The sequence below is a fragment of the Mauremys mutica genome, chromosome 2 (assembly GCF_020497125.1).
Source record: "Mauremys mutica isolate MM-2020 ecotype Southern chromosome 2, ASM2049712v1, whole genome shotgun sequence".
NCBI classification, from domain to species: Eukaryota; Metazoa; Chordata; order Testudines; family Geoemydidae; genus Mauremys; species Mauremys mutica.
The window spans coordinates 217,027,113-217,041,367 of NC_059073.1; positions in this window are offsets into that span (position 1 = coordinate 217,027,113).

Below are 14,255 nucleotides of genomic sequence, written 5' to 3' on the forward strand. Positions count from 1 at the left end.
TTCCTCAGCTTTGCCATCCCCACCCACAACTCGCATAGCTCCAACCACTTAGATTTAATATGTAAGGGCAGGCTTCTACAAGGTTAAGGTTCATTCTCCTCTCATGGACAGATTTTAGGCCATTTGAGTGAGGTCTCTGCTCCTGCCATCCCTACCAAAGCTGCCCATGGAACAGAATCCTAAACAGAATACAAAGAAAAAAATACAATGGGAAAGATAAGTTGCCCCTATGACTCCTGCTGATTATTCACATCAGCCCAAAGCATTTTCAAACAATATATATTAAATGTTTTATAATATTCAAATAGCATTACAATTCAGTTTTAAAATAACTCTTACCATTGAACCAAATACTGGAAAGACAGTACAATTTCTAAGAAAAATAGACATTTGAGAAACTAGAATTTGGACCCATAAGTTCTTAAATACACAAATATGTAGGGATAAAATCCTCTAGATAAACCTGTGGAGCAAAAGTCATCCCCAAGCAGTAACTCAATTGACTTTTGTGCACCAAATATGAATTTGGCCCACAGAATTGCCCTTGTAAAACAAACATGATCCCTTTCTTTTAAACTGCAGTGGAGTTGTTGCTCTATTAACTAACTTTCAAAGCACTTATACTTTTGGAAGCCAGGAAGGCATATTATATGATATATAGAAGTATATTTTAAACACAAAGCAGGATCTTGCCCATAATCATAGGCATGAAGATGATGGAGTGTTTGAAGTTCGTTGGAAGCTTATATATGACAGTAAAAACATTTTTTAAAGTAGTCAAATTCCTATAGTACTCCTGGTTTATGTATGTTCATAATAATTATACTGTGTGCGCTACACTTCAGGAAGCTTTGAGTTCTCTAGATTACTCTTATTTATAAACACAATCTAGGAAATATCACACCCATATGAACATACATATAAGTGGCCCCCTCTGCCCCCAGATTAAAAAAAAAACATATACACATTCATTGGTGGGAATGAGCATGTATTCTAGGGACAGATCATCCCAGGATTTCCCCTCCTCTGCTGCATTTTAATTAGAGTTTAAAAAAAAAAAAAGGAGTGAGATAAGAGAATAAATATTACTCCAAAAAGCCCCTTTGTTTCACTTCTGTTTAACAGGCAACATTTAAGGGTGATTAAAAACATACACCACCTGGGCTTTACAGAGCTACAAATGGGCTGATTTAAAGAGATATCATGCTATTTTCTAGCACTAAAGTTCAAGACGTTTAATATTCTTCATTTTAAAAGAAAACAATTAGCATTACTAGCCAAATTGTTTACTAGGCTGACTTTAACTGTGTCTTACATTTTTATGCATCTTTTAGATTGAACTGGAAATCACATACATTGGATTATTGTTTATATCACTCTTTTAGGGGAACATTTTTCAACCTGTAAAAAGAGAGATTTTTACTTTTTTCCCTTCAATTTCTAATTAGATTGAGCCATTATCTAATAGCCCGTAGACACATTTCCAGGCACATTATACTCAGAGAGAAATAGCACAACTTCTTGTGTGTCCAGAAACAAACTCTGATCTAGCCTTCTAACCTACCAGGTACAAGAAGTGTTGCTTGCAATCCCCCCAGAACAACACATACGTTGGCAAATCTTATTGCTTGAATATGAAGCCCTTGATGACAATAATTTGAGCAAGCTCATTAGCTAACTATCTCATTATTTTGAAACCAGTGGTTATTTTTAGTATATGGGGTTTCACACTGTTGAATTAACAGTTTTATGGACTTCCCCTGGTTCCTGTTTCTTGGTCTTCACAACGACTTTCCTTCTTCACTCTCAAGTCCTCTTGGGTTAGGGTGACCAGATGTCCCGATTTTATAGGGACAGTCCCAATTTTTGGGTCTTTTTCTTATATAGGCTCCTATTACCCCCCACCCCCATCCCAATTTTTCACACTAGCTGTCTGGTCACCCTACCTTCAGTGGGCCTTTAGTTTTGAGCACACCTATGTCCATCTGTTCCAATAACCACAATAAGAACTTTGAAATCTCCTCCTTAGGCATGGAGGACTGTATGGAATTTCCCTTTGGAAAACCACAGGAGTCCTAGTTCTGTCATAGGGATCGCTAACTATGGATCACTGTGTCTCTGTCCCTCCCCCAAAGGGTAGAATGTACTACCTCTGTTGGATTCATGGAATGAGAGACTAGGCTAAGGGACTCTTCAGATCTCCTGTTTAACAGCCTTGGCTAGTAGCCACAGGGAAATCAGGCCATTCTCCTCCCTGTTATTAATTGTAGGAGATGGGGGGAAACAGCATTAAAAACATTGTGAATAATAAGTGTATCCAGAATCCTGAGGCTACCTCTTAAGCACCCAATCCCGCTGCTTGTCAGATCAATGGCAAATCTCCCACCAATTTCAATAGAAGATCAAACCAAAAGGTATTAATGTGCCCCCAGCAATGTCTCTTAGAAGCAGTGTTGTCACGTGAGCAGCTGAGTCCTAACAGCCCTTCTTTCCTCCCCAGTCTGAGAATTCAGTGATGTTTCAGTAGCAAGAGAAACACTGCTGCAGTTCAGTACAGAAAACTCCCTTTCCCTTCCCTTCCCTACTCATGGGTCACCTGACCCAAAATACTTTTGACACTTAATAGAACATAATACTAAGACAGGTAAGTGTGAAAGTGTGTAGGGGGGGGGGGAAATTGCACACTTTTAATTACAAACAACAAATTCCAGATAAACCGTAAACAGGCCTGATTTTCAAGAAGTAATGAGCACCCATAAAGCTAGCTGACTTCAGTGGGAGCTGTGGATGTTCAACAATCCTAAAAATAAGGTCCTAGACTTCTTTTTATTGAAACCTCCTGTGGTAATATTACTTGGATTCAGGGACAGAATAGTTCTTCCAATTTACCAGAAAGGAGCTCTTTACAGCTGCAAACATTAATTAACATTAACATCTGCAAACACCCTTAAACATTCAGAGGCCTCAATTTTGCAAATCCTTAAGGACTTTGCAAAACTTCATTCACAGGAATCACATTGACATCCATAAGACTAGTCAAGTGGGTAAAGTTAGACATGGACTTTAGTTTTTGCAGGATTGGAGCAAAGGAGTCTAGTTCATACAAGGACCCCCTTATGAATTAGTGAGTTCCCCTCACAGTATCCACCTGAGACTACAGTTATTTCACTTTTAATCTTTGAAATTTGTTTTTTAAAGTGCTTAAAACTAGAGGGTCGCGCTTTGCTCCTTCTGTAGGCTGAGCTGTACACTCAGTGAGAGAGCTACACATGAAGCAGCTGTCTGTGATGTATAGGCAGCCGCAAGGGCACCAGAGAAATTCCTCTGCCTGCTGCAATGTGGTGGCAGGGGAGGCAATGAAGACTAGAAGTGAGGGGACCAGAGCTGAGGGTCATAGGTGGTTACTGACACCGCCTAGTCTCTGCACAGAGCTGCTTTGTTCTTTACCTTCCAGTTACTTGTTAACCTGCCCCTCGTCTGCTATTTTTTCCTCTTCTCCCATCACCACTTCCCCATCCCGTCCACTTTTCCCCTCCCACTCAGATCCTCACTTCCCCCTAAAACCTTTCCCACTAAGGCTCCTGATTTCAGTTTGTCTGTAGCCTTGAGTCTATTTCCCCATACAGCAAGTTAAACTGCTGCCTGGGATAGGTGTAGCCAGCAGCTGGGAGCACCAGGCCCTTATTCTCCTCTGAATCAGGCTTTTCCAGTTTTCACCCAAATCAGTAGAGTTCTGCCCATTGATGCCTAAAACACCCCCTGATATCTTGGAAGTGATTGGCTGCAGTGTTCTAAACTTACCTCTTTACATAGAGGAGCAGAAATGTTATGAAGTTGGTCTGGGAAAGCAAGACCCTACACAATCAAGTGCTTGAAATTTAAAGGCTTAAAAGAACTTTTTGACACACAAATTGCACTCTTTATTCAGTGGCCTCCCTACCAGACAGGAAATTCACCAATCACTTAGGTTAAGATCATAACATGAGGTGATAATTTGTGCTTCTTGTAAGTGGGCTCCTCATCCAACCCTACCCAGTAAGCCCTTCTGTTGCTTCAACAGCATATGTATTCTACCTGGGTACCTTCATGAAGTGTCTTTATTATTGGTTCTTGCCTTATGCTCCAGGTACAACACAATATAGCAGCAGATAGAAGGGGCCCCCTCCGGCTCCCTGGCTCAGCCTTTTATATTGCTTGGTTTCTTCTCCTAGCTATCCTGCTGGTGAGCTAATGAGCTCATCAGTCTCTCTTCTGGTGTACGAGATACCCCACTAAGCTTCCAAACCCAGTCAGACTACCTAATTTCCTCCTACTCTAGCTACATCCAGTGCTTTGCCTGCTCTAAGTGACCAGGGTGCTGGCCCCCCAAAAGAGACTCTATTTATAGCTGCCAACAACACCCTGTCACATCTCTTTAGCTTCTTCCATCTGAGGATCTCAAAGGACTTACAAACATTAATTCATTAAGTCATAGAATAACCCAGTGTGGTTTGTACTTTGTTTTGCAGCATTGTTCCTACTTCAGTACCCTTAAATGATTTACAGGGTTAAACAATGAAGTCAGATAGTTAAAATATAAAAGAGCACAGAAAGACACTGAGAAAGACATGTTTTCAAAATAGCTTTCAAAACAGGAAAGATACAGAGAGGCAAGCACAGATTAGGGGATGCAGATATCATTGTTGTGGTGAGCACAACATAAAGATGAAGAAAAAGGGAGGATCTATGCCCAGGGACAAAATGTGGAATGGCAAACACCCAGGAACACCTGCCTCCAAAGCACACAGCCAGCCTGGCAGTTAACAAGGAAGCAGCAGGGAGGCACTGAGGTGGGGGCAGTCTCTTAGCTAGTCAAGCATTAGTGGAGAGGCATTATAAAGGTCTTTGCACAATGCTTCTGCTTCCTAACCATATTTGACTGGTCCCTGGGCAGGAGCACAAGAGATGGGGAGAGCTCCTTGTGCCCTCCTCCTCCTTCTAGCACAGGACCAGGCAGAATAGGGCCTGTATCCCTTGTGCAAAAAAACAAACTCGCCTGGTATTTATCTAGATTTCTGTATTAGCACAGCTTGCCAGTTCGGCAAGTTAGGGTCTGTTAGCTATTGACAACCATCCACCAAACTCAAAGGGCCCCCTCTGAGCATTGTTGCAGATCTCTCATCAGATATATCTAGAAACAGCAGTCAGAAAAAAAACCCACACCATATGTAGAGACAGTCCCATGGTCACCTCCCATTAATAGCCAGAGTCACGATTCCACCCTCAGTCTGACAGAATCACCATTCCCTAATGCTGCCTGTTATATAAAATCAAACACATTGTGTGTGTGGGAAGGGTTGCAGTGTTTTGGCACCTAACCTTTATAACACTATAAGGAATAACATTATCTGCCTTGGTTTTTGTACTTCCTTCTACTGTCGTCTCCCTCTCCCCATTAGCTCTTCTATTCTCCCAGTCTACCCTCTCACCCCTCCCTTCCTCTCTCCTTCCTTATCTCCATTGCTTGCTGCCCAGTTCTCTTCCCTGCCCCTTTGGAGTTCTCTCCACTGGAGTCCCACCATCTCCTCATTTTCCAGGTCTTAGCCAACCTTCCTTCTTTGATGGCATGGGATGCTTTGTATCCAATCTCTTTCTCCTACTACAGTCTCTCTTCCTTTTACTCCTTCCTTTGGGTCTCCCACCTCTCACCCTTCCCACTCTGCTCCCCAGGGATCTCTTGCTCTTTCATCCTGCTGCAGAGTAGGAGTTTCTCTCAGTTCTCCTCCATGGGGTCTTCTCCTCTTGAGCTGCCATTCTTCTAGGTTCCTCTCATCCACCCTCTCACCAAAAAAAAAAAGAGCACCCAGCAGCCCTTCCACCACCAATCCTTCACAGAGAACCCATCAGCTCTTCTGCCTGATGCACCTCTAGCCATTCAGCCCTGCACCCAACGTGTACACACCAGACTCCATTTTGACCTTCATCCCCCACACTTCAGCAAAGCCCCTCCAGTCCCTCAGCACCTCCCCCAGACTCATCCAGCCCTTTGTCTCTTACTCCTTCGTTTACACTCTAGAATCCCAGCTTTGCAGAGGGATAGCTAAGGTTACTGGCTGAGGCTCGAGGAAGCAGTCAGAAAGGGAGAGACAGGAACGCACAGCTCAGTATTGCCTACCAGAAGGAAGCCCAAAGAGCAGGCTTATAAAAAGAATAGAAAAAATAACCCCTGAACACAGCTGAGAAGCTATTTGGGATCCTGTGAGGAATGAGGAGATAGGGCCCCTAATGGCTCCTCATAGTGACATGTGAGTGGAGAGGACAGTGGAGAAGCCAAAGGGGAGGGACAAAGGACTCAAGGATAGGAGACAAAGAGATGGCAGTAGGTTCTGGGTGAAGGAAGTATTAATTTGGGGATACAACTGAAAATTTGAGGAAAGGCAAATCTTTGTTGGATCTAAGGCCTAGTTAGTTTTAATGCATCCCTGGAGTAGGGCTGTTCCAGATGGCAGGAGCTGCAGAGGAGAAAGTTCACATACTAACAGTGGCAACAGTAAAGGGACATTGAGAAGCCTTGTGCTAGATTAGAACAGAGAACAAAGATATATTATTGTCCCCATTTTGGAGATGGGTCAACTGAAGCGCAAAGAGATTCGTTTCAGAGGGGTAGCCGGGTTAGTCTGTATCAGCAAAAACAACGAGGAGTTCTTGTGGCACCTAAGAGACTAACAAATTTATTTGGGCATAAGCTTTATTTTGGGCATAGTCCATGAAAGCTTATGCCCAAATAAATGGGTTAGTCTACAAGGACTCCTCGTTGCTTTTACAAAGAGATTAGATGACTGCAGCAAGTCAGTAGCAAAACTGAGGACAGAACTCAGGAGTCATTCCTTATACTCTGGTCTAACCACTTAACAACACTCTCCCCAGTGGATGAGGAGTCCTTCTTCCATCCCCCACTCCTCTGACTCACCAAAAGTCCTTTATTTTGGGAATCAATGTCCTCAAACAGCCCAACCTTGTATTACACAATCACAAACCTTTAAAAAACAAACAGTCCTCCAAGTTTACACCAGGTAATATCTCTTGCTGAATACCTTTTTATTGGTAGTGCCTAGTTAATAGCAGGATGCTAGTTCTTAGCCTTTAAAAATCACACTGAGATTTCCATAACAACATTTCAATAGATAAAAATAACACTACCGTGACAACTTGCTGTAAAAAGAGAAGTCTCATGTTTTGATACCCTGTACCATTAGCAAAGGCTTGACAAAGTGTTTGATCAAGGCTGCATGTGAGTCAGCTAGTCTAGCCGTAGCATTTTAATTCCCATTTCCGAGTTATTTCTTGACTGGTTTAGATGCTACGGACCAGATTAATTATTGCTGGTGCATGGAGATGTACATTGCACTCACTGGGCCAGCCTAGCCCCTTGTCCCAAAGGGATGATTTACCTCTAAGGAGGGTAAAATGTGGTATTGCCACCTCTTCTCCCTTAAAATTCCTCCAAAGTGTGGGCAACTTTAATATCCATTTGCTCCATAGAAATCCCACCAGCTAAGGTAGATCAGGGGATCGTGAGGGATTCTTTCAGTCAGTGGACCTCCTGATTTTCCATCTCAGATCACGGCCCTCACTTTGGCATGCTGTACTCTCAAGCATAGGGAAAACATGGCAGTTTTAGGCCACCTCACCTTACCCTGTGGACCACCCACCTTGTGACCCCAGCTCCTTGTGTTATATCAGCAAAAGCAGGTTTAAACTTCAGCAGGGCGGCCAGGCATGTGATACAGGCCTCAAATGGGATACTGTCTTGCATACCTATAAAAATAACCCCTTCCTATTTTCTTTATCCAAAGAAATTTCCCATCACCTCAACTATTTGTGCCATTCACAGCCAATTAATCTACCCATACAATGGTTCCATTTTCTAGTTCAATTATCCAGGCAGGCAATTTCCCCACTACCCCCACAATGTGTAGTGCATATTCTGAGGCGGTGGGGGGTGTCAGTAACCACCCCAAGCAGCAGCAGGAGATCAGGGACTGTTTCAGCACTTCATTGAACAGCCCCGTGGCTGCTAGAGAGGACTCAGGGGAGCTTTACAGAGTGCCCGTAATTAATATGCATGTGGACACAGATAATTACAAGGTTAGGAGTGCATTTCCCCATCTAAATGTTGCCTGGGAGCCATCTTTGTCCTCTACCCTTCATCTGCTTCTCTTTCTAATCCCCCTCCATTTCTTACTTCTTTCAGAGGTTTGTTCCAGCTTCTTGGAAGTGACTGATGATTACTGGAAACTTTATTTCCTAATAGGTGAGATTTCTGATCTGCCACTTCAAGGGCACAGCGTAGCTGTCTCATAATGCATAAATCCTTTAATAATGTTTGCTCCTAAGACTTCAGGCACAACAGGGACCTAAAGCAGTGAAATTCCCCCTGTGTCTCAAGATTTTCTGTCAGGTTCAGTTGTTGCGTTCGTTTGAAGTTCTAAGATCTCTGTTTGTAAAAGAACTATTCAAACGCTCAGTCTAGCAAGAGAGATGATTGGTGACAATTCTTAGGTGCTTTCTTGTCAGGACAATTACAATAGATAATCTCTTCTTGAGCCATACAGTCTGATAGTGTGATAAAGATTGGAGATAGAGGTAGGTTTTCAGTGCAGGTTGGTGGTGCCTGAAGGTTGTTCTAATAATCTGATGGCTTCTGGTGGTCTCAATCCAGCTCCTGCTTAGGAAACTATCCACATCACAAGACATTTTGACAATGTGGTAACCTCCTGGCTGTCTTAACACTGAACTACCCTCTTGCTCTCCAACCATGTCTACAGGAAAGAGATTTTTCATGCTAAACTGCATGTGGACCCCATACGTGTTACACATCGTATGTCCACGCATAAAATTGCCGTCAAAGAGGCATAGGCAATCACACCACTATGTCGATTACACTTGCTCTGAGCAAATCTGGCAGCCATGTCATCTGCCTCCATGTCAATCTCCACTGATCTAGCATCACCAGCGATGGCAAGCCCTCTTGTAATTAGTCCTCCCATGGTGCAAGTGATGCTGAGAGAGTTGGAAAAGAAACACACAGGTGGGAATGCCAGGAGCATAGCAGCAGGAGAGAAGATGATTTTCTGAAGCAGTCATTTTGGAGAGAGCTGAGGGGAATGAAGCGAGTCCGAGACACTGCCATCTGGAAGGTGAGAGATGATCACCCCCTTCACAGGGATGATTCCTTCAGAAAATGTGCTAATCTTCAGAGAGAGCAGTTTTAATGCTGTGTAATCCTCCTGAAGGAGGAAATAGACTCTCCTTTGTGCCAAGGATGGGGAAATGGTTGAAGGTGGCAATCCCCAGTGACATTAACTTTAATAAGAAAGGGATAGTGACTTGTCACAAACCTTGTGAAGGCTTGATCAGGGAACAACTGGAGACATGATGCTGTGTCAGCATCCATTTATGTTGACAGAAAATAGCATGCAGTGGAGAACTCTTACAGGAATACATACATATACATCATTTTCCTTTCCATGTATACAGGGGTGACACACAGCAATTACACTCATCAAGAGATAACACAGCAGCAGACATGTGAATTACTGTGTAATTACCATTTTCTTTTCACTTGAGTTACTTATTATTTTGCAGCAGCTCTATAATTAGCTTGCATTTCTGAAAGGGAAGGTTGTGCCCCAGGGTTATGGTCACATGCATGCGAGCCAAACAATCTAGAACCAGTTCTTCATAACAGAAAGATTTTCAATATAAACTGAATGGATGGAATTAAGTGATGGACACTATTACTAAATTCAGAATAGAATTGTTGCATTCTCCTGCTAATTAATTAAACTTAAATGTTCAATTAAAGTAGGATTCATGTATATCATTTGCAGACTCTGCCTTGCATCTTATGATACCAAATAAGTGTCAGTTCAAGATTACAGTGAATATCAAATTAGTCCCAAAACACTTTTAGGTAACACATAGGAAATGCCACCCTGAAGTCACACTAGCACCAATTAAATTAATAAGTTTTATCCAATCTTAAATAAATCTGAGAAATCATCTACCAACCTCTGCATTCCATTGCTTAGATGTCCAGAATCTAGCTGTGGTGATTATTATTGCACATTTTATTTTAACTATTAAAATAACCTAACCGTTATTTCAAAAAGCAAAACCTTTTATTGTTTAAATGTGTTTGTGCATTACTTTTTGGAACGTTTAAGAAAGCTCTGTGCATTGACTCTCATACAAAACACTAACGTTTCAGTTAAATCTGTGAATCAAGAACATCAAGTATGGCACTCTGAAATTATAACAATAGCCATAATACCAACTCATTAATCTTATTTTATTTTCGAATGGTCCAATTATCATCATGTCCCCAAGCATATTCTGCACAGAATTGCCATGACACCTGCTAGGAAAAGCAGCATAAATATATAGCTGAACTCAGCAAATAAGCTGGCCCGGTTGGAGTTTTAAGTATCACTTTTCACACAAACTAGAAAATGGCAACCTGTCACACCTCTGAGTAAATGCCAGCATGGCTGAGATCAGGAAAGATGCTTTTACAGCTCTTCCTACCACTGAAGCATTACATGCACAGAAGGTTAAGGACAAAATTGTTGCTCATTACATACTAGTGGCATCTGGATGCACCTCACCTTAGTTGGAATGCCTAGACACAATGAGCCAAATTCTTTGCTCCTGTAAATTAGCACAGTTCCAGTTAAGTCAATGGAGTTATGCCAGTTCACACTAGCTGAGGATCCGAACCCATGTGCCTTGCTCTGGCACATACTTGGGCAGGGCCGCCCAGAGGATTCAGGGAGCCTTGGGTCTTCAGTGGCGGGGGGGCCCCCGCCGCCAAATTGCCGCCAAAGACCTGGCACTTCGGTGGTGGGTCCCGGGGCGGAAGAACCCCCCGTCGCGGGTCTTCGGGGCACTTTGGTGGCAGGTCCTGGAGCGGAAGGGCCCCCCGCTGCCCAATTGCCGCCAAAGACCCGGAGCGGAAAAAGCTCCAGGGGCCCGGGCCCCGCGAGAGTTTTCTGGGGCCCTCGGAGCGAGTGCAGGACCCCACTCTAGGGGCCGCGAAAAACTCTTGTGGGGGCCCCTGCGGGGCCTGGGGCAAATTACCCCACTTGCCCCCCTCTCTGGGCAGCCCTGTACTTGGGGAACACAGGCCAGAGCAGTCAGTGCCACATCTTTTGGAATGGTATAACAGGAACTCCTCCCATGTTGACATAGTTTGGGTGACCTGAGCAAAGGGAGAGTGCTAACCTCACATAGCCCTTGTTGCCGTTATCCTTGGTTTGACTGGGCATGTTACATTATCAGCACAGGGCTTGTCTGCATACAAAAGTCGTACTACGTCAATTATACAGGTATAGTGGCAGTAAGCACCCCACACGCCCAGTGTAGACAAAGCTATACCGTATAAAGGTGCTCAAACCAGTATAGCTTATTCTTGTAAGGGAAAGGGAAATATATACCATTTTAAGCATTTTTATGCCAGTAAAACTGTGCCTACACTAGGGATTGTATTGATTGTAGAAAATTACACCCCTAACCCATTTACTTAAATCAGTATAAGAACTCTGGGTAGTTTAGGCCTCAGATTTCTGCTAGAGGAGGGTGCACTCTTATAGCACCCAGAGACGTTAGAATGCCTGGCATGGTTTTGATAGTGGCTTGTTCTTATGTGAATTTTCCACACCCCAAAAACGTGTATGTGAGAGGTCATGTTATTGTCCTGTGATTCATGCTGCTATATGAACATGGTTAGAAAAGAGAATATTATTCTAGATCCTGTTCCAATGAACCTCCACCAGCTCTTCTTTGTTACTTTTGTACTGAAGATTTGTCCCGAATTGGTACCCAAGTGTGAATAGTTGGATCATGTCTCTTCAAAAATAAACTTCTCCTGTCTATGCTGGTGCAAGCGGATACTGTGGACGTCACTCTAAGGATTTACTTTTTAAAATTACTATAATTATGCTTTGATGGGATCTCTGAAGAGAGATGTGTGACTAATTTGTTTTCTGATTTTTATGGTAATTTTAGAGTGAAAAAAGTGAATCCATGCCTTTAAAATTAGATAGAACTTTAATTAGATATTCATTACTAATGTTAAAACTGTAAAGTACAGAAGACTTCTTTTTACTTTATTTAGTCCATGCTATTGTACTTTTAATAAGACTTAACTTAGGGTTTAAAGATAAATACCCTTCTAAAAAGCTTTTGAAATTTGGACTCCTGACCAGAGTGTATTATCTTGTTACACAAGAGGCAATCTTTGTTATATATTTACAGTCTGTTTTCATGACCAAAAACTGTTACTAGTCAATAGAAAGGCAGACTTAGGTTTTTGGATTAAGAAATAGTCTATTATTTGTCATGTTCAGGTATAGCCAAAAGAAGTTCTTTTAACTTAAAATGTTTACATATCCATTACAATGTTTACATATCCACACATCCAGAAATGTGATTTACTCTAGTAGTATAATTTACTGTGTTACGAACTCATTAAAGTGGAATAAATTGTTAAGAGCACTGAAATACTTTTGTACCAAACCATAATTTTCAGACAGGGTCCCTACATTCAATATTTTCCTAATTATTAAAATGGAAAATTACAGTATATTTTCCTTTCCATGTATACTCTCAACTCTCATTAAACAGCAATGAAAGTTACATGTGCACATCAAGGGGGAAAATAAACCACCCATTTTTTCAAAACATACCACAGAGCCTAATGTCCGTCTCAGTGTAAAACAAATTAGGCACAAATTACAATAAAGAATTAGAGTGTCTCTAAACTGCTTTAACTGGTCACATATCTCACCTGTCTTTAGACACTACAGTCCCAATTTGTTTCCCTAGATATCTATTGTAGGTATTTCTAGCATGCCCACCATCTTAGAGCCCAATCCTTCAAACACTTGTGTGCATTAAGTGTTTGCAGTGTCAGCACCATAATATATTCATTAGGTCCCTGGAATGGTGGACACACAGAACACCTGCCAGCGGGAATTGCAGGGACTGTCTGAAAAGGAGAGGGATGGGAGGGTGGCACACAGAGAGTTTGTGGGAGAAAAGAGAGGAATGGAAGTCCATGGCTGCTTGTTTCTAACTTGTCTCTGCTCCTCCCCCACCTCCCTTTTGTCTCAAGTCCTTTATTTTTTTCATCCCCCTTCTTTTTTTACTCCCCCACCCCAGAACATCAGGTTGTCCAAGGGGCACCTCTAGGCTTCATTCAGACTCCTGGTGCTGTGGTTGGGGAGGGACTGTCCGCCTGCTGCTGCTTGCATTCAGTGTACGTGCACAGCAGCTAACACCTGCCCTTAGGCCTCGCATGCCTGTCCCCTCCAGTAGCAGCCCTGTTCTGAAGCAGACCCCTGCTCACAAGCTGCCATTTAATAATTCCCCCAATATTTTGATCAAAGAACTTAACAGTGCCAGTGCTTCACAGCAGCATTTCTAAGTTACATGAACAGGCGCTATCTGGCTTGTGGAACTTACACTGGTTAAATCTGAGTGCTTGAAAATTCCTTGAACCATAGCTATTGGTGTGATTTATACTGTCCAGACTCTGCTGTACACTCTGATGTTCTCTTACTGTTAATAGCTTTGAGAATGTAAACCAATGCGAGGCGGCACACCTCAAACAAGTGAAAACACCACCCCCTGCCCTCAGGAGTATACACTGTAAATACGGACAAGAGCCAACAGTAAAAACCAAAAAAGGATAAGGGCAGAGACTGTCTCTTCCTATGTGTTCAGAAGGAGAGAGACAGGAGAAAGGTTTAAATAAGATCCTGTTGTTATCCAATAGCCACATAATTGGCATATATTGATGGTTCCATGTATGTGTTTTAATTAAGTAGTCACCAAGCCACTTCCTGTTCCTAATTCAAATCCCTCCTAAAAACCTCACTCCTGCCAGGCCTCCTATGAGAAGTGAATTAGGTTTTCAGTGTCTATTCCATGCACAAGGAATAACCTTGAAGAAGGGATGGAAGCAGCAATGTTGAAGGAAACTAAGACACAGTCCTATAATGAACTGTGTAGGCAGCCCTCTCCATCCACGTGCAGCCCCATTAAAGTCAGTGGTGTCCATATGAAGACCAGGGCCTAAAAGCACATTGAGACTGGTCTAAATGCCTGATGAGAGGGTGGTGGGTGGGAAGTCCAGGTTGGAGCAGTAGGTTGGGGCTGGGTGACATAAGGTCTGGAACATGAGAATAAACTGCATGAACTTGGTACCCAAC